The sequence below is a fragment of the Chiroxiphia lanceolata genome, chromosome 14 (genome assembly GCF_009829145.1).
Source record: "Chiroxiphia lanceolata isolate bChiLan1 chromosome 14, bChiLan1.pri, whole genome shotgun sequence".
Taxonomy (NCBI): domain Eukaryota; kingdom Metazoa; phylum Chordata; class Aves; order Passeriformes; family Pipridae; genus Chiroxiphia; species Chiroxiphia lanceolata.
This window is the reverse complement of record NC_045650.1, coordinates 20,302,170-20,323,101: the sequence shown is the minus strand read 5'-3', so window position 1 is coordinate 20,323,101 and position 20,932 is coordinate 20,302,170.

Sequence of the window (20,932 nt, the reverse complement as noted above, 5' to 3'; positions counted from 1 at the left end):
TAATGTATCAGCTCAGGCTTTTGAAAAAAGACATGGCAGGAGAAGAACATGAGCTTGGTTTAGGACAATGTAATTATGATACATTTGTTTCATCACGTGAAAAGATGGCATGGGGCAGTTGTGCAATTAGACTCAGGTGTTCATTTGCTGACTCCTAGAGAGCTTCAGGTGCTTTTTTCTTGCCAAACTGACTTGGGCAGTAGATCCCATTTCACATTCAAAAGAGCTGAACAGTTTGGCTCTGGCACCTCCCTGGATGAGATCAGTGAGAGCTCCATCACATTTTAGTCAACCAGTGAGTCACTGAGTGGCTCGAGCCACTTGCTAACCATTTTCATCTTGCATTCATCACTGTATTTTTTTTACCTTCATAACAAAGGATGGAGAATCTTCTTAGACTGATGTCCCTGTAGCTCAACTAAGTTTTAGTAAAGCCTCAAATCAAACAGTGGAGGCTACTCTCCAAAGAAGACAGGAACTGCTGGAGGGTCTGTAGACAGAGTAACAGAAATGAGAAATCCTTTAACTTGCCTTTATAACCTACAGAGAACTGCAAATCTGTACAATGCTGTTGAACAGAAGGGAATAGTCTGTTCTATAAGCTCATGCTGGGTAAGACAAGAAATAGTATGCATAAACTGCAGTGAGAATAATTAAAATGAGACGTAAAATAAAAAAAGGTATTGACAAAATACAAAGAAATCCTTGGAACAGATTTTCTGGAGACATGTTGAAGTCTCTGTTACTGGAGATCTTTAAGAACAGGTCAGGAGTAGTTGGTTTTGATTAGACTTGGTTTGTGGTAAAAGATGGATTATCTGGTCTCTGAGGCCCTTCTGGTTTCTGTGAAGCTGTTATTTATCTTCCATGGTTGGTGCCCTGTGCTCTCGGTGTGCTGCAGGCGACTCAGCAAGGAGAGTGGACTCACTTCCAGCCACTGTGGGGGAGCAAACGCTGCCAATGGTGAGTTGTTGCTGTTTACAAAGTCTATGATTGAGAATGGAGACTGAGGATTTTTCAGTGAAATCATCAAGGACCTCTTGAGCTCATGTGTAAGATGTTTGGGGCCCAATAGAAGTAGAATAACTTAGATGTTTCTATGAAACCTCAAAATCATGTGTGTTTTTGCCTTTCTCTGCAATTGCTGGCCAGCGCCATTATTAATTTTCTAGAGCAGCCTTGTCAGGTTGTTTGTCTCCTTTGAAATCCTGATGCATCCTAAATCCCACTCCCTCCATGCAGCAGCAGTGACACAGTATTTCCTGTGAGCTTCATCGTCACTTGTGAAATTTTGCAGGCTGGTAGCAGTGTCTAGTGTTTCCTTGAAAATCCATGGGGTGTTTTATAATTGACCAAAAAGGTTTGGAGTGGTTATTTTGCTTTTCTTAGGGGTACCCTAATTAACTTAGTCAGTACAGACTGGCCAGACTCTGTGCAGCTTTCTTCTTGGTGATGACACAATGTTCATTCTCAACAAACGAGAGTTGCTTTGGGGAAAATAATTAGGCAGTTTTGCCAGCTGTGCCTCAGTCACCTGGTTGCAATGCTGAGTGATGTACACACCCCATGACACCTCAGCTAAGTCTATAATCCCTTGAGTTTGCAATGACACACTTCACTGAGACGAAACCAAGAGCTCTGTGGAAGCTGTGCCCGAGGGAACAGACTCCTCCTGAGCTGCCTGTGCATATGATAGGACAGAAGAAGTGACATCTTATTTCCCTTTGAAGAAGCGAGTGAGACAGGTGGGTAACACAGGCATGTACAGAGCACTGCTTGAAGGTGGAAGAACCAGAAAAAATGAAAAGAGGCAAAGAAACTCACTCTGTTCTGTCATCGTGGTACAGGGTTAATCTCAGTGCTACGGCTTGGAGAGACACTGTCTCCACATGCAGCTGCACCACTTAGTTGATTGCCTTCCAGTGTCCCTAGGAATCTGTATCACTTCTTTTCTCATGGATTTGAAGTTAAAAATTTATCCAGCATGGAAGAAATGGACCAGAATGGACCCTGTAGTTGTGTGGTCAATGAAACAGGCACCAAGAAAGCATTTAAAAGGCATCTACCAGACTTTTCAGGCAGAAATTTATGCCATGCCATGCCATGCCATCCCATTCCAAAAGCTGAAGTAAAAAATAACATAGCCAAAAATCTGAATGATAATAATGACCATTACCCCCATATCCTTAGGACATCCCCTTCCAGGACCGACCCAGCCGAGCCGAGTGCGCTGGGCGAGGCTGCAGCTCTGGGCACGGGCTAAATCACTTCTCTGAATGACCTTTACTTGCAAACCATGACAGCTATGGAAAAAAGGAAATTTAAAAGTAAATAAAAGCTTGCAATGGTTAGTTGATCAAAGCTATTGTTCACCTCTGTGGCCTCAGCAGAAAGCAATGTTATGGCCTCAGACTGGATGGATTTGTTTGGTGAAGTTTGATGGGAACTGATGGGTACTCTGTAGCCCAAGAAATCAAGGAGGAAAAAATAGAAGGCTATTTCCCCCCCAGTGGTTCTTTCTTGCATTTGTGAGGCTTGACTTTTGTATGTCCCATACGAGAATTTCTTAGTGGAAGTTAAGTAATACTGATTTGTATAAGAACCCAGACTAGAAATGGCATTAACTGGTGCCACAACTCTGTCTTGGGCAATTGTTTCAACATGTTTATTTTAGAAGTAGGTTTAGTAATTAAAATTCAAACTGGAGCAGGTGTTGAGAGAGAATTGGGGTGTCAGGGATATACAGTCACCCAAGCTATACCAGAAATACAGGTATCCCTCAAACTCAGTAGTTTGAGGGATAAAAGAAACCTCTTTGTGCAGAAATGTGCCCTGCTCCTCTTCCAGTAGGAATAGATAGGAGGAGGGAAAACAACCCAATCACCTTCTGTGATTGTGTTTAATGAATTTCTGAATGGGATTGTGTGATTCGGTGATGGAAATTGCAAAGAACTGTACCTAATGACTGGTGATATCTCCTGTGTTTTCTCTTCCTGGGAATTTGTGTGAGCAGTCTGTCCTTTTATTCTAGACTGGAAAGCCTTGGAGCAAGGACTGTTCACTTTTAAAAGGCATAAAATAATTAACCAGTTCCACAAAATAACGACAACACTGGAGTTTCTCTTCTAGTACATACCTGGTGGGCAGGAGTGGGGTCTCTGAAGGAAGAGAAACATGAATATCTGCCTGCTGTGCTGGTGTCCTGAGAGTTTTCACCAGAGTTTTTGCTTTTTATCAAGAAAAACATGCCAATAGGATTCCCTCTAAGATCTCTATGTCCAATGTGTCAGAAAAATTCAGTAGTCCCTCCTTGTCACCACATTCCACCTCTGTGTCATTGCAAAAATTTGCAAAAACTGATAAGAATTGCGTGTGTGAAGGGAATGTCTGGGGGAGCACAGAGGGGAAAACAACAGTTCTTGCTCCCAGAGAGCCTTGTGACCCTCTGAGCACATCAGGAAACTGAGCTCTCTGATATTCTGGCTTTAACCTCTGAGCGTATTCACAGACAGAAGCAAGATGATGTATTTTTGTCTTTTAATATGGGGAGAACAAATAGAGAAAAAGAATAAGTATGGAAATACTGTGCAGGTGGAGCTGTGAGCTTGTGTGTACGTGAGAAGGACCTAATACACCATCCTGATGGAAGGAGAGACACTTGCTGGCTGACAACAGGGAGTGCTGTCTCCAGTACAAGCAATTTAGGGGTCAGCAACTGATCCCTGATGGGTCAGAGGTTCACAGTCCAACCAATCTAATCCAAAAGAAGCAGAAGTGCCCAGTCAAACAAGGCACAGAGTGGTATAAAAGCACAGAGCCACTCAGATGCACTGCAAGTTTGGGAGGGGACTGCAGAGGGAAGGGAGCTCCTGCTGTCCTGCCACACCACCTCACCCTGTCCCTCAAATACAGGGGTTTGTAGCTTTCAGTTCCCTTTTCAGGCAGTTACTGCTTCCCCCACATGAATGAGCAGAAGCTGGAGGATACATTGCATGGGTGGCCAGAGCTGGAGGTGGATGGGACTGGGTGGATTAGCTCTGGGACACAGGCACACCTATTACATGATAACTCTCTAAGTGTGGCAGTGCCAGGAGTGGGACACCTGGGGACAGCAGCACCGGGTCTGTGGGAGCCTCAGGTGTCTGTGTGTGTGCACAGGCAGGTGTTAAAGCAGGGTTTGACCCCGAGCTGCAGCTCACGTCTGCCCACCCGGCACAGACCCGGGCACAGCTCAGCAAAGCTTTAACCTGAAGCAAACAAAACTCCTATCTCAGATCATCAGCAGAGAGAATCCTGGAGAGAACAGCCTGTTCCAGCACGGATGCCCAGCAGAGGCATAATGAAATGCCGGGGCTGAAACCTTGAGCTACAAAACTACAATCCAGGAACATGACAGGTTTTTAATGGAGGGGTGGGCAGCTGGAGGAACGGGCTCTCAGGAGAGAGGCTGTTAATTTTTCAGCACTTCAGAGAAGTAAATTAGGACTGGAAGATTTTATGAAAGATGTCTGGTTCTATGAGCAGTTATTGAGCTTGATGAGAGTTTATTTGCACAGCAAGGCAGCCTGTGTCCTAATATAATTCAGTGCAGGTATTCCTGGGCAAAATTGCCACAGCCTGTGTTTCAGGGATCAAGCTAGACCCTGGCAGCAGCCTGCCTTGGCCTGGAAGGATGCAGGCTGCTTGTTTGGGCAAGGAGGTGCTCTTACCACAGGCAGATGGTCATCACCATCGTGGGACATTAGGAGGGAATGTGATAATGCACTCACCATAGCTGTGTGAATAAATAAAGCCAGTTAGCAAATGCATGAAACATTCACAACATATTCTGGTTCCTGTAACAGAGTATTAATAACTGTGTTAATTAAGCAGTATGGAAACATCTTCCAGGGTCATAGATACAGAAAATTACAATGGCAAGATATTGAAATACTCCTTTCCACAATGCTTTTTGTAAAAGCTCCATCAATTTGATGACATTTACCTTGTATTTGACTGTTTACTAAGAAGATTGACTTTGGTGACTCTCTGAAGAGCCTCAGAGGACTATGATGACCGTGGGGACTCAAATTTCTTTATGATGTTTTAGAAAAAAGAAACTTCCCAACAGAAACTTGTCTCTGAGCCCAGGTGTGGTTGGTCAACCAACCATATACATGGATCATTAACACATAGATAGAAATTGGGCATTTCAAACCTCACAGTCTTAAGCCAATAGCCTGGGGAAGAACAGATGTTTCCCTTATCTTGTGCAACAATTTGTACCTGCACGCTTTGGAGTCAGTGGAAACAGTGTATTAGTCATGCTCAAAAACTGTTCCTGGTACAAGCAGGAAAAGAAGACTTTCCCAGTATTTTACTGTCTAGACCACTGCAAATGTTTATCCATTTTCAGGACCCATTTTCCAGTGACTGTTAAGAACTCCTGCCTTGATTCATTTTCCTTGTGGTTTTGTTTGGAATGTGGGCTGGCTGATGTTGAACTGGGGAAGGAAAGTATCAGAGTTACAGCATCTGGAAACACAAAGAACCCATGAAATCACCCATTCATCCATCTGCTTATCCATACTTAACATTGTGATGTTCATTTCTGAAAGGCTGCTGGATGGATTTTTCAACCACTTTCAGTAATAGATAACTCCACTGTCTTAAAAGCACATTGCTATGAAGAGTTTCCAGATATTCCATCTTGACAGTGTTGTCTAGAAGAGAAGAAATTCATCTTCCAGCCACTGGGCCAGTTCAGTGCATGGTGACCAGCAACAGGTCTGATTGCCTGCATTCCTGCCCTGCTGGAGCCCCAGGAGAAGCTCTCTGAGAGCCTGCAGAAGTGGGAAGAGGTGTCAGAGAATGGTGAACATACTTAATTTTCTATGACATTTAGTGGGCTGAAGGTTCCTGATTTCATCCCGATTCACAACATTTGAGTGGTCCTTTAGGAAAGGTTGAAAACTGCAGGATTTTCCTACTGTAGGTTTCCTTTAACAATGTCAGCACATTTCTGTGGAGCCACATCTCTGGCCTGTGTGGATGAGCAGTGGAGGACATTTTGTTTATATTTAGACTTGTTCCAGCTATGAAATTAGTAGAATAAATAAAGATAGAAGTACAAAGTACAAAGATTAGAGGGATTTTAATTTGGTACAGGCATCATTAATAGTTTATTTACTTTGTGTTCTTGGAACTTGAGCCATCTCTTGATAACCAAAAATGCTCCAGAGCAGCTGCAGGGAGCAATGGGGAGAGGAAGACAGAGCCAGAAGCAGGAGAAACTAGGTAACCTGGGACAGGTATTGCAGCCAAAAGCAACGGGCCACATCAACACACTCTTGGTTTTGACCGGTGTGGATGGAAAGTTGCAGATCCCACAGAAGGGAGGTCAGCCATGAGCAGCATCAGGAGGGTGTCTGATGTTGCTTTGTGGATTATTACTAGAATAAAACCAAATTAAATGATGCCACATAGTTGGTAACAACACAGTCCTCTTGAAAATGCGTTAGCATTTCCTCAGCCATGACAGAGGTTAAGACAGAGTCAATTCAGCCTGACCTCTAAATATGCACATGATTTTTATGTCCTTGCCCAAGACTGATGAATGTTTGCATTTGCAGGAGTCCAGGTGAGTCAAACTGGGGCTGCTCCCAGGAATTCCTTTCTCATCTCAGGCTTTCAACCTTTACTGCTTTGGGGGTGAAGACCCAACATCATTTCCACTGGAGGTAGAATGTTCACAGCACCCTAAACCTTGTCAGGGAACCACCTGAAATTTGTGCTCACAGGTTCTGACATCTGTGCTGATGTATCTTTCCTAAACAATGGTGCTGACATGAATAAGGCATTTTACTGAGGCAAAAGCAGCATTGTTTTATCAGGCTGGCCAGGGGCAGCTGGTGCCTGCAGCAGATCCAAACTCTGGCTCACAGCTGCTTTGCTGCAGTTCGGTGTCAAGGCACCTTTACCCTGAGTGAGAAGGAGAGGAGGTTTCCCCACCTGTGCCACTGGATCACTACTCCACCTCTGCTCATTTCCATGTCTCACTTATCTCCCATGCAAAGTGAAATATTTCCCAAAATCATTTGAAGGATGTAGAGCTGGTTCAAGTTTGTGAAGTACTTTATCATTGTGGTTGGAAAACCTCTGTGGAAAAGTTGATGCCATTCCTAAGTGTTTTCAGCTTTTTACTACCTAAACTCACATGATTTTTGATTTTTTTTCCTGTGGTTTTTTTTTGTATTTATTGCACATATTCATCAAGCTGCACTTAGAAAGTCTGATGTAATCACAGCTATGATTGTGAGATGTGATATTTTCATGGTGTTTCATTTATTATCCTGGATACTGGAAAGGAATGCCATCTCACTTCTGGCTTTAGAACAAGACTTGCTTTTGTTTTCAGTCAAACTAACATTCTCTCAGAATCACAGAATATGCCAAGTTGGAAGGAACCCACAAGGATCATCAAGTCCAACTCCTCTCCCTGCACAGAACCAACCCCAAAATTACACCATGTGCCTGAGAGTATCGTCCAAATGCTCCTTGAACTCCTTCCATTTAATGTTCTCTTTTCCCAGTCTCAAGAAGAAATTAGCAAAATTTAGTTGTCAAGGCTTCTTTCTATTCTTAAGGAATTCCAGGAAACTCTCCTACTAGGCCTCAGGGTAGTGGTGGTTCTGGTATTTTTCTTACAAAAATCAAAGTCTTTTGTGGCTTGACCATATGAAGGCTTGTCTGAGTGTAGCTTTGGGTGCTCGTTGAAAGGTAGGAACAAACGACTGGAACCCAGGTCAAGGCCCAGGACCTGGAGAACTGCAACCACATGGAAGAGCTCTGATGCTTCCATTCACGTGTTTAGGAGCCACTGAGTAAATTTTATTCCTGCTTTACAGTGAGATCAAGCAGTTTGACCAGGGAAGACTGTGGAGAAACTGGATTAAAAGTTTTAACTCCAGTAAGCGCTTGGAAAATAGTTGGAGAGCATGCTGGGACCTTGCAGCTCCTTGGCATTTGGATTTGCAATTCATGTGAAGACTTTTCCAATACTTAGTGAGCACCATCAAGTCAGGCCTTGAGTTTCGAGATTTTTGCCAGAAAAATCCCAACAAAGGAATTCCTTTTTCTTCAGTGCTTGACAGCTCTCTGCCAGACACGTAACGTTCTGTTCCTTGTTCTGTTCGTGGCTATCCCAGAACAACCCCAAGCTGATGACTCAGCAGTGTGGAAGGGGGGAAGTCTCTTTATGCAGCTGCATTCTCTGCAGGCTCCAGCGAATATCTAGATCCTCACCAAGAGCACAGTCTGCTGTTGGTACTTCTCCAGTCACTTCAGGGCTGAGTTTTCATTGATTACTGCTTGCAACCCAGAAAAAGGAGAGAACTAACAGTTCTCTATTAGCAGTTGCCTAACAGAGTTCATTAACTTAAAGTCACAAGTTGGATGAATCAATGCTATAGAGAATGACTCTTTCCTAATGATCCAAATATCTTAGAAGCTCAATTTCCCTTTTAATTTAGAACTTCTCTACCAGCCGTTTCCCATGACAGTGACTGAACTCCCTCCTTGGAAAGCGGTACAGCTGACACACTCCTGGGGAACTCACAGCCACAATGAATGAGCTGTGGATCTGTCATTCTAGAGTTTCAAGGAGGAGGTTATTAATTAATTTGTTCTGTGCTTTGCCTGAGATTATCTTAGGTGATTTTGATTGCCTTTCCAACCTCCGGTTTTCCAAATCACCAAAAATCTTGGAGATGAATGGTCTCTGTTGTCTCTTGTTGCTGCTGAGACCTCAGCTCCTGTTTCACTCTGACATTCAGATGCTTTTGCTACCAGCATTGTTTCCTGCTTTGCAGCAGAGAGAGAATATACAGTTGTGGAGATTTCTCTTTATATTATAAAGGCCATAATATCTCCAAGGATGGAAACTCCATAGCTTCTCATTGCAACTTGTTCCAGTATTTGATCATCCTTAAAGTGAAAAAGCTCTTACTTAGGTAGGTATTTTAGAATGTGCCCAAGTGTGTATCTTATTTTGTGCCCAAATGTATATGAGATATAAGCTCACACCTTCTCTCCATGTCCAGTCGTGGAGGACAAGATGGAGACAAATAAGCAGCACTTTTCCCTGATCCCTGTGATGTAGCAATTTTTCTTATTCGACTGTCATTGCCACCAACACTAGAGACAAGCTGTTAGCAGACATTCCCCTAGATATCTTGAGGCAGAATGCAAGCTAAGGAGTACTGAACTTCTCAAGTCTCTGAAATTAAGAGATACAGAGGCAGTTAAAAAACCCCCACAACCAAAACCAAGAAGATGTATGGGCTTGCAGACTTGCCACAGCACTATGACTATTTCAATAGCTTTATTTATTACCAGAATTTTGGAACGAAGGACAGAAGCATAAACCAGAAGATGATTAAAGAGTGAGCTGGGGATGCTTAGACTCCTTTAGAATAAATCTGAATAATGAACAGTATTTATTATGTCTGTTTAAAGGCAAGCTAATAAAGACAAAGGACAAAGCTTCACTACCAATTAGTTGTGGATTCTGGGTTGTATTTGTGCCCGTGTCACCCAGCCACAACCACCTAAGCTCTCTCCAGTTGCTTGCCAGAACAAATACTTTTCAAGCCCATGATTTCTGCTCAGGCAGGAGGCAGATCTACACTCAGCTGCAGACCTTCAATACGCCCCGTGCTGGCAAACACAGACAGTTCTTCCCAAGAAAAGCTTACTCCAAGCTGAACTCCCTGCTCTGATGCCTTCTTATCTTCTGCCAGCATCAGCTCACTCATATGCCGACCTCAAGTGCCCCTCTGCCTACCTGGGGTTTGGCTGTTGGTGCATCCCTGTGGTGCATTTAACCCTTCTTTCCCTCGCAGCCTGCGAGCCCACGTTGGGTTTACAGATCCAGACTGGTTCCTTCTTTTCAGCATCTCACCAGAGGCTTTGGCTGTGCTTCCTGAGGAGCCCAGAGCTGGGATGGGAAGTCAAGGAGTGCAGTGTGGCCTTTGCTCTGGTCACAGCAGCCCCAAAGCCCCAAGGCCTCCCCGTTTGCAAGGAGCACTCAGAACTGGGCACAGCGGGGGGAGAGAATCTCCAGCATCGCTGGCCTGAAACACAAGGGACACAAATCAGAGGTGTGATGATGCACAAGGTACATCCTTGCTATGCAGGGTCAATACTCTGCCTCAGTCCATGGCAGTAATTATTTCCCAGACAGGAAACAGTTCATATTGCTGTGCCATTTGCACAGAGAGCCTTGAGGCACTGTGTGCTGTTGGGGTCTGTGGCAATCATTCACATTCACAGGTAAATATTTTCATCATGAGATATCAAAGATAGCTGAGATTAGTTATCAGTACTGGATACATTCAACCATTTAGAGTGATATCTTTACCTACAGCTGATTGGGTTTGGACCAGTGCTCTCACTCACCACAGAAGTTAGGAATTGTCAAGGCCAAAAATAAATGCTATTGATGTGCAAACTCCCCTGCGGAGAAGTCACAGCTCAGCACGTTACATACAAGCAATAAAAGGGTTTCTATAACCTGCTGCCTACCTGACAGAGATTTTTAACATGAAGCCACCTGCATACAGTTCCAGCCATGGTCAGCTGCAGGGGAACATCACACGTGTTTCTACACTGCTGAACAAGCTCTTCCATGCCTCGGTGTTAGTGAAGCCCTGAAACAAAATCCTTCAGTTCACAACATTTTAACATCTGAGTGTAATTACTGAGCTGTCAGCTCTCACCAGACATTGGAGCTGCTGCAGAACAGCCTGGAGGTGGTGTTGGGTAGAGAGGGTCAGAGCCACAGAATTTGCAATTGGACTCCTCCAGGGTTCAAGTCAGGGGCATGCCTGGTCCTCCATACAGAGACAGGTTTGAGATTCCATCAGTTCAGAGGTGTCCAAGCTTAGTTTCCTTTTGAGTCTCTGCAGATGATGCCCACACAATCTCCTCAGTATCATTTCTTGTATGTGCTTGGGCAGGAGCAAATATTTCTCAGTCTGAATTTATGGATTTGTTTTCACATCTTGAACTTTGATCCACTTCTCAGACTCTGGCCATACGTTTTCCTTTCTCTCCCTGTTTGCCTTTGACTTGCACTATTACCTACGGAATTTACAGCCTGTTTATTTTGGTCAGCAGCTTCAAAAACTGTCCAGGGCTCCCACCCTCTAAGCACTTGGATGAATCTTTGCAAGATGATACTGTGTCCCTTGTGTCAGTGTTTCAAAATACCAACCAAACTGTAAAGTTTTACTCATCCCATTGAATTTAGTGGCCATTTTGCAGCGACTGCAACTTAGACAAATTATAGTGTTTGCATATTTATTTATTTGTTTTCATTTCTCATCTTGGGATGGATATTTTCTGCTGTTTATTTCAGAACTTGGAATCCAGTACAAAATTAGAAGCTGGATTCCATGTACATCATTTCCCTGAACACAGTAGTGTTTCTCATTTAGGAACAGCCACGCGCCCCTCTGATCAGAGGAAGAAAGTCCCTCTGTAATTGCATGTACCTCACAGGGCCAGGGGACCATGCTGTGGCTTCTGGCAGGCCAGCATGGAGTACATGACCTTGGCACCTTACTTTTTTGGTCAGCATCTTAATTCCGGGGCTGGGTCAGGGATCTGAGGATCAAGAACCTGAGGTTTTGTGTTCAGAGCATATTTGTAATACAGAAATAATGGTCCTGCAGTGGTGGAAGGAAGGGAAGGGCTGTTTGATGTGCACTGTACGGTCAAACATCTCCATCTCATTCCTGGTTTTGGTTTGTCACATGTGGCTTGAACAAGTATTCATGAGTGTGTCACCAGCTCTGAGATCAACAGAACTGCTGGACAGCAGAGAGTTTTAGGAATGCTCTGAAGTCAAGAGAATTTTGCAACATACAACCATTGCAAAGTAACATAGCTTTAAAGTTGTATTCACTTAATTTCTTAATCAAAAAGACAAGAGAGGAAGGAGAAAAAACCTCCATAATAATTTCTTTGTGCAGCATATGTGGCCCACTCCTGCCTCATCTGAGGAGGATGGAGGAAAAAAAGGTGGTGGCTGGAATTTACTCCAGAGTCAGAGAGATTAAAATAAGAAACAAGGACTCATTTTTAAAAACAAGGAGATTAAATCCTGGAACAGGCACCTCAACAAAGATCCAGTCTTTCTTCTTGGTGCCACATTCCTACCAAGTTTCTTTCTGGACCATGGGTTGAACTTGCTAAGATAAGGTCTTTCATCAAATATGAACTCAATAGGATATACAGAATATCCCCTAGAGAGTAGGATATCCCCTAGAGATTAGGAATTTATAATTTATCATTATGAGAGCAGAATAGTCTTGAGTTCCAGATGTTTCACATCGCTGTTTCTCACAGAATTTTTTAAAAAGCAGTTCTGCAGTAGGTTCATAAGAAAAAGGCAAAGAGAATTCTTAAAATATATCTCAACCTATCTAAGACCCTTATGAACACACTTCCTGTGCCTTCAACCAGAGGAAAGATCTAAATTGTTTTACTCTTAAACTTTAGCACTTTCTTGTTTCTTGGAAGTGGACAACCACATTCACAGAAGCCTGTGCATAGCTGGAGAGGCAGCAAGTGCCTGGAGTGGTCTGGAGGACCTTTGTGTGTTTGGGTTGCTGCAGGACATGCAGGAGTTCCCACAGGGGTTTGTCTCCTGCAGACACCGGTGGGGCTGTGTGAGACCCCTGCCACTGCCACCTCACTTACACTTCTCTTCCCTTGATGCGGGTAGGAGAAGCCATGTGTCTGGAGAAAAAAGAACATCCAAACATCTGACAAACTTTTCTGCCTACCCCTGTTGCCATCAGCTCCTGCTGAAGTGTCAAAGCAGCTGCTCAGCTCTTCACTCTTTTATTTCCCGTTTATGCTGAGGGTATCTCAGAACACTTCCCTGCCAATCCCATTTTCATTCCAACCATCATAAGTGTCACAGACAGAATTTACAGTCGATTGAACTGCAGCTGTAGTTGATCTAAGCATTAAATTTACCTAGGGACTGCATTAGGCAGCAGGGACATTTCTGCATAGGGGTTCTTCTCTCCGAGGTCCCGACTTAGAGAAGTAAATGAGACTCGGGCCTGTGTGCAACCACCTGGCTGGGTGGGGAGAAGCCTCGTGTGTCTGAGTTTATCATCCTTGGCAGAACAGATACCGTGGCTGGAGGAAGCTGCTGCCATGCCAAACTGCCCCTGTGGCTAAGCTGTCTCAGATGGGGTGCTCACTCCCTGCTCTCCCCGAGTTCCAGCTGAAATCCAACTTCTTTTGAATGCTGACAGCATGCAAATTTTCAAGGGAAATTCAGATCTCTAAGAAAAGTAACGTACACATAGGGTTGGGGTTAACATATACATGTGCCACATGATGAGTGTAGTACAAGCACAGGCACTTGTGCTGCTTTTCTCCTGCTTACATTGGCTGTTGAGAATTAGACTAGGGATTTAGGAAGGGTGTAAAGTCTGGAAACCCTGCTCTGGAAAGCACCTGTCTGGAAAAAACCAGCCCTGAAGTGTTCCTTTGGACAGTACCGAGGCATTCCCAGCACTCACATGCCTCTCTCACCACCGGCTGCTCTTTCTCTTGTTTGTTTCCACAAAAATGTCTTTCTTGCTCCTTTGCTCCCTGTTCCTGCCTCATGGCCTTGCAGTGACTGCGGGCTGCCTTGACAGAAGTCAGAAATCACTGGCTGGAATGATGTGCTTCACCAAGGTTGTCTTTATTTAGACAAGGTTTCTGCTTTCTGAATTCTCTTGTGGGAATGGAGGGATCATAAAGCAACTGCTGCACTTCACATGCTGGAGGCTACATGGGATGCTCAGGGAAAAGGGCCGTTGACATTCCTACCTTGTTTAGCTTCTCTCAGCTTTTTACAAGGAAAACAGAAACTTCTGGATAATTTAGCAGTGTAGCAGACATATTCTGCTTTGAATATATCTACTGTTGGGGGCAATCCTTCCTACAAAGATAGACAGGGCAGTGGCCTGAGCTCAGAAATCCCAAATCACTCCTTCCCAGAGCAGTGGCAAAGGAAATGTGTGTTGATTTTCCCTCCCTTCCCTGTGCACCAGAACACAGCAGACTGCAGCACAGACAGAGTGGTGTTGGGCAGCATGTTGTAGGTGTTAGTGTCTGAGGGGAGTCTAAGCCAGGTCAGCCCTTTCCAAGCACCCTACTTGTGAACAGTGTTCACCCTGAAGAGCTGGCACTCAGACACAGGGAACACCACAAACTGGAGATTAAAGAGCAACAGAAAACAGACTTTCCCAGGCCAGTGACAAAGCCAGGAACAGAGTTCTGATTCCTGTTAACTAGCAACCTTTCTTTAATTTGTATCAATTGGGCATAAGAGATAGATTTGGGTTTAATATACACAAATTCTTTACCTATTGGTAACATTTTCAGGTTAGGTGTCAAAGCTAACTCGAGGAGCTGAGATATTAACCAAAGTGTGCATAATAGGACACTTATTTTAACTGGTGACAGAACTCAATTGTGAGCCTGCTGCTCAGTGTGGGCTGTGCATGCTGATGAGCCTGGTCAGAAGAAGGATCTGAGCACAGATATCGGGTTCATTTTCCCACATAGAGGGGTTGGGATGGATATTTCATCAGTTCCAAAAGGTCTTAAGAAATATGGATGTTAAAAAATACTGGTTAGTGTGAAAGAGCTCAACATGTAGTCAGAATAGAGTAGATTTCATGGGCTTTCAGCCAGATAAAATCAGGCACTGCTCCTTGTTTGTGTGCTGTGATAGTCCCCTGTGGCTCACTGAATCTCTTCCTTTCAGGGAGGTGGGAAACAGCAGCCTCAGACAGAACAGACTGATTTGGTCAGATAAGGATTTAAATTAGCCACTTAATGTTGCTGATAATGCTGCCTAGTTCAGATTTTTGTATGCTGAAGAGAGAGATTTTGCAGTAGACGAGTAATTCCTGACTCTGGAGCAGGATCTGAATAACGGGGCAGAACTGCCGTGTCACCACCTCCAGCCTCACTGGTGAAATGTCTGCAGCCTCACACCTTTCCTAAGGTGGAATTTGTAAATGTCCCTGGCAGAATCAGCCTTTCTGCCATGCTGATGTGATTTATGGGACACAGATTCATCCCAGGTAATCCATAAGCATGAGTGTTCTCCTGACAGAGGAACAAAGTTACCGTCACACAGTCACAATACCTCCCTCCATACAAACATAATGCTCGTGGCTTCCTCCATTCAGCTGGACCCTCGAGCAGAATTTCAGTTGCATTGGTTCATTTTCTAAGCACGAAGAAATAGTTTTAAACCTTTTTATAAGTATCTGAATGGATTGTTGTTTTTTACACACATACAGAGAAGAACCTGCATTAACACCTCAGAGGAACCTGAGGGCAGACAGAGAGAGGAGTTGGAACACCAAGAGCTGATATCCTTGCTGTCTGCTGGCTGCCAGCTGAAAAGCCCAGAGCTGTCTGTCACAGCAGTGGGGTGTGAAGTGTTGCAGCACTGGGAAGGCTGAGCATGCCCAAGTTCTCCCCTCACTCTGCCTCTGCCTCCATCGGTGCTCTGGGGTCACTCACTCCAATCCCAGTCAAAACACTGGCAGGGAGCAGATGCTTAATGTAGATCCTGCAGTTGAATGGGGGGAAATTTCCACCTCTCTCAGCATCCCTCTAACTAGGAAAATGCCTTGTTTGACCTGAAAGTTCCTTTGGACATGTGTGAGGCTGGTTCTGGGCAAGACAAACCGAGCCGGTCTGAGTTGCTGAGGCACTGCAGAACTGCAGAGCAAACGGTGACTTTGAAGTGCTACCAGTGGGGCTGGTTCTGCTGGCTGACATCTCATCTCAGTGACAGTGATGGCAGTGATGGCACTTACTTCATTCCACTGTTATTGGGTTTATTACTAATATACTTGTAACTATTTCCTGACCTGGAGTCACCAAACCTGGAAGAGAGGTCCACATCACCGTGCCTAGAGGCTAACCTTGCTGGTTATATGCAAAAGGGAACAGCTCCCACCATTCCTGTTGATTTCTTTTCCTAGAAATGAATGCAAGATTTGCAGAGGAAACAAATTATGTTGATAGTCTCAAGGACAGCAGCACAGCTGAGTCTGCGGGGCCTGGAATTCTGGCCCTGGTTCTACTGCTGTTCAGGAATTCTCTTCAGAAACAACTGATTAAGGCTCAGACTCCTCCTGCTCTAATTTCTGCTAATTTGGTCCACTCTCCATTTCTCTAAAATGGTCCTAATCACATCCCAAGTTAATTTACTTTGCTGCAGCTACAATCCGTTATTGCCACAGATTCCCTGAGCACAGGGGGCTCTGGGACCTGCTCCCACAGCTCCCACAGGCTCAGCAATGCCTGTTTGTCCTTGGAACTGTGCACTCAGTGATTTGGCTGCCAAATCAAACCCTCATGCACTGCTTTGCCCTTTTTTACTGTTTTGGGTACAAAGTGGAAACTTTGGGTTTCTTTTGTTATGTGCTTTTAAACTTGACTGAAGAGCTGTAGAGTTCTAGATTATTCATTAACTTAAAATTTGTGTTTTTCTAAAGAGGAGGCAGAGGTATAAAGGAGGAAAACAAAGCAGCATTCCCCAGGCTATTCCCTGTGTGGTAATGAGTCGTCTGCAGAACTCCAACTACTGCACAGCACAAGAACCTGTCTTTAAAAGGTTTTTGAAATAAATTGATATTTGGACAAGGATTTTCAATGCATCAGCTGAACTTCTTACTACAACTGAAAAAGAGGAGTAAAGAAAAAACCTCTGTTGGAAGGATGAATTCTTTGTGGTTCAGTGCACTGGAGCTCTGCCCTAAATGCTGCCCTCACCGATGGACAGTTGCACATCAGTGGCCTGAATTTGAGAGAGTTCTGGAACTAGAATTGCCTTTGCAATAAGATCACCTCTCTAAGGCCCCTTAAAATAGCAGTTCTTTACAAATGTACCTCATTTCATAGAATCACAGATTCACAAAATCATTCAGGTTGGAAAAAAACACCAAGATCGTTGAGTCCAACCTGTGACTCATCCCCACCTTGTCACCCAGACCAGAGCACTGAGTCCAGCCATTTCCTGAACAATTCCAGGGGTGGGGACTCAACCACCTCCCTGGGCAGCCCCTACCAATGCCTGACCACCCTTTCCATGAAGAATTCTTCCTGAAATTCACCTAATTTCCTAACTTTTGAGTAGCATTGTTGGGCCCTAATCCTCCTTCAGAAATGTGACAAGCGTCATGGGGTTGGGTGTTCTGGTGAAGCTTCACAGATACCCCAGACCTCGATGGAAATAGAGAGGGAGAAGGAGAGCAGGGCAGAGAGAGGTAAATTAGCAGGAGAAAAAATGAGAACTGCAAGTTTGGACTGAAAGACCTGAAAGGATACGGATAAGGTAGAAGCATGGGGGTGGATGTGCTGGCAGTGCTGGGTGGGAAAGCCTGGGAAGTTTTTGTGTGAGGGGCTGCTCCTCCCTCCCCCAGACCCAGCAGCACACCCAGCATCCAGCTCCCCACTCTGGAGACCTTGGGCTCGGTTTGTCAGCTCTCACACCCAAAGAGCCAGCACCTAGGCTTGAGGATAATTAATCCTTCTTGTAAGGAGAGTGTTCCTCAGAGAATAGATCATTCCCAGGCTTCACTTTGTGCCTGCTTCATAGGGCAGAACATGTTGCCATATATTCTCAGGGCACTGATACTGATTTCCATCAAACCAGCACCAGAAGAATGAAAATGCAATCATAGCAGGGCTGGAGAGAGTTACAGCCCAGGGCTTGGAAGCTCAGCAGTGGCAGCTTAATAGATCTGCCATAAATGAATGGAAAGACAGAAACAATGTGCTGAGGGAACAATAAATATGTGATTATGAAGTAACAAACTGGGATTCCCGAAGTGCTAACAACCTGCTGGCATTCCATTTAATATCTATAAATCTGCCATGGCCCGAGTTAAGTGAATTCCCCTCCGTGTATTAAACTCTTTGTTTACAGGGAGGGTAATTATGGTGACTTTTAGTGCAAATAAGAGACGCCCAGTCCAGGGCATGTAAAACTGAACACAGACATTTCACACTGAGCTGAAAGGCTCCCTGACATTCAGGGCAAACTCCCTGAACTTTGTGCAGGCAGGAAGACCTGCCCATCCCCACCCCTGCAGCCTTTCCCGATGGGGTGGAGGCAGGAAGGGGTTAAAGTCTCCTGTGGCTGTTGACGTGGGCTGTCCAGCGTGTCAGTTGTAAACTGAATGGGGGGGGTTCCTGTGGGAGCACCAAGGTCACATCCCAGGAACAGGAGCTCAGGATTTCTGAGTTTAACCTCGATTTTGACATTGACTGTTTTATGAATTCAGAGAAACCAGAGAAAGTAGCACGGATAGATGGAGGACCAGAAAGCTCACCTATCTTAAAAGGAAGTTTTGCAGGTTAATTAGGGTGCTCTGCTTGTGAAAGGTGCCAGGACATACACCTGATAACATTTGCATACAGCCACAGACAAAGTGAGAAAGATTTAAAATGTTTGTTGGGAAGTCAGTGGGAGCAACAGGAACGGTTCAATTACAAAAAAGGATTGGGAATGGTGTAGAAAACCAACTGGATTTCCAGTCTTTAAATATCATCTCTCAGGCAATGGGGCTGCTGAGGAATGACTGTGTTGGAGAACTTGCTTCCACCACTGAGAACATGAACTGCTAAGGGTGACAGGCACCTATCAAATAGACTCCCGAGGACACTGGGCAGCCACTGCCCAGTACTGGAATCTGGATTGTAGTAGTGGGAAGGAGCTCAGTTATGCCTCAGGGAGAAATGATAGCTGAAAATAAGATTAAGGTCAATCTAGTGGTCCTCAGAAATAGTCTCTGAATAGATGTTTGGGTGAGAAGAAAACAAACTGGACAATGAAAGTATCTTTATACACAGTGGCACAGGACAGATATTGGAGTCACAGAGTCACACACAGAGTGAGGAACTCCTCAGCTGGTTTATGCAAACCCTTCCCAGAATTCTTCTGAAACAAGAGGTTGCTCAGTTCCTGCCAACTCTAAGCTGTGATCCTTGGTGGACATCAGAGGGCGGAGGAAACAGAAAGGTTCCTGTCCTTTTTCATTTCCCACATATATCATACTCAAATTCCTTTTCCCCAGCAATGCAAGGTAATTGCAGTGGCTTAAAGAGTGTGCACAGGTACAGACCTGCCTGGGACCTGCTGAGTGTCCTTCTGACCCAGAACAGTGACAGGTCCCTGCAGCAGCAGCGGAGGGTCCAGCAGACTCTGTACCTCTTACAGGTGAATTGTAATTATGGCAAAACACTAGAGGGAATCAGAGACCATCCCAGTTTACTTTGAACCCTCTCCCACCTGTGAGCCTTAAGAGGCATCATTCTTGCTTTATAGCCAACTCTCAATTATGATTAATCTAATAAGCACCTTTGCCATTCCCAGAGGGTTGTGGCAATAGCAGATCTTTCCTTCACACAGCTCTGTGAGATCAGTTCAAATGTGGCTTTTCAAACCCTCTCTTTCACAGAACCCAAACAGACATGTTTTGGGGTGTTTTTATTGAACACAACCTACAAAAATGAATTTCTCCTTGTTTCCTCATCATGGCCACACACAAGCCGTGAGCTGCTCCCACAGAGTAACTGGAAGATGGATGAGCAAGGAAAACCATGAATGATCTCCAGTTCCAGCAGCAGCAGAAGCAGAGTGATTGGACGTGTAAAAGACAGAATAAACAAAAATACAAAGCAGTAGTGAATGAAGTTGATGTATGGGGAAGGGTTGTGGACAGAGGCAGAGAGGCTGGCCCACTCAGAGGGACAGATTAACAGGGAGAATTCTGTCTTTCATTCCAGTGGCCTTACACAGAGGAAAAGGATCTTCCTTCTCCTTGAAAAGACATCTTTTCCAATATAGTAGCCCACTAACCATCCTAAGGAGGGGCAGAGAGGACATGGAAGATGATTCTTTCCACAACGTTTTTACTTTAGTTATCATTATATAGCAGCCTCTGCAGCTGTTGGTCCTGCATTTTCCTCTCAAAATTTATAATTTCTTCCAAGAGCAGTAAGTGACTGGAAGTGTTCCATGACACTGATTGCATGCAAAACTTTCTCATATGGCTGAGAAGAAGACAGAGTTGGATAAGGAATTGTATTTCACTTTGCCAAATTAGTCAAGACAATGAAGGCAGCAATCAGTCAGTAAACAGGAGGCAGGACCTGGCACCCTCCTGCAGATGGACAGGCAGATAAGGCAGCATGTCCCAGTTACCCAACAGGCAGCCCATGCAGGTTTGCAGTGTCATTACCAAGGTCTGCAAGAAAAGCAGATAATCTATTGAAAAGACCCATTCTCTGCAGAGAAAAAGATGAATTGGAAATACAATGAATTGGCCCACTCTCTCTACTAAATGCATGGAGCTGGCTCAGCTTTTAACACAGCTAAAAGCCTTTTCTCTTTGCAGAACTGATGGGCACTGCAGAGCATGTGCTTAAGGGATCACAGAACATACCAGTCTGAAAGAAACACTGAGTGTGTGCTGATGTGCTGGACCAGCTCTGTGATACACCTGGGCTGTGCTGCTGCAGAGAAAACCATCTAACGAGTTTATATTCTCGGTGGCCGTTGCCCATTTGGTGCCAACAAGCCCAAAAGTCAATTTTGGGCTGACTCTGAGTTAGAACACAGTGCTGTGCCAGACTGTTTCTGAAGGGTTACAACTGTGTCTAAATTGAACAAACATGAAAAAAAATTCATCAAAATAAGCAAAGGGAAGGTCTGCAGGAACTAACAGAGGCGTGGCTTTCCCCCTTGCCCCCTTCCTGCCAGCTGTGGCCAATGTGGTCTCAGGCTCAGGAGGAGGAGAGGAGACCAGGAATGAAATGTGGTGCTTGGCCTCCAGCTGGAGAGGCACAG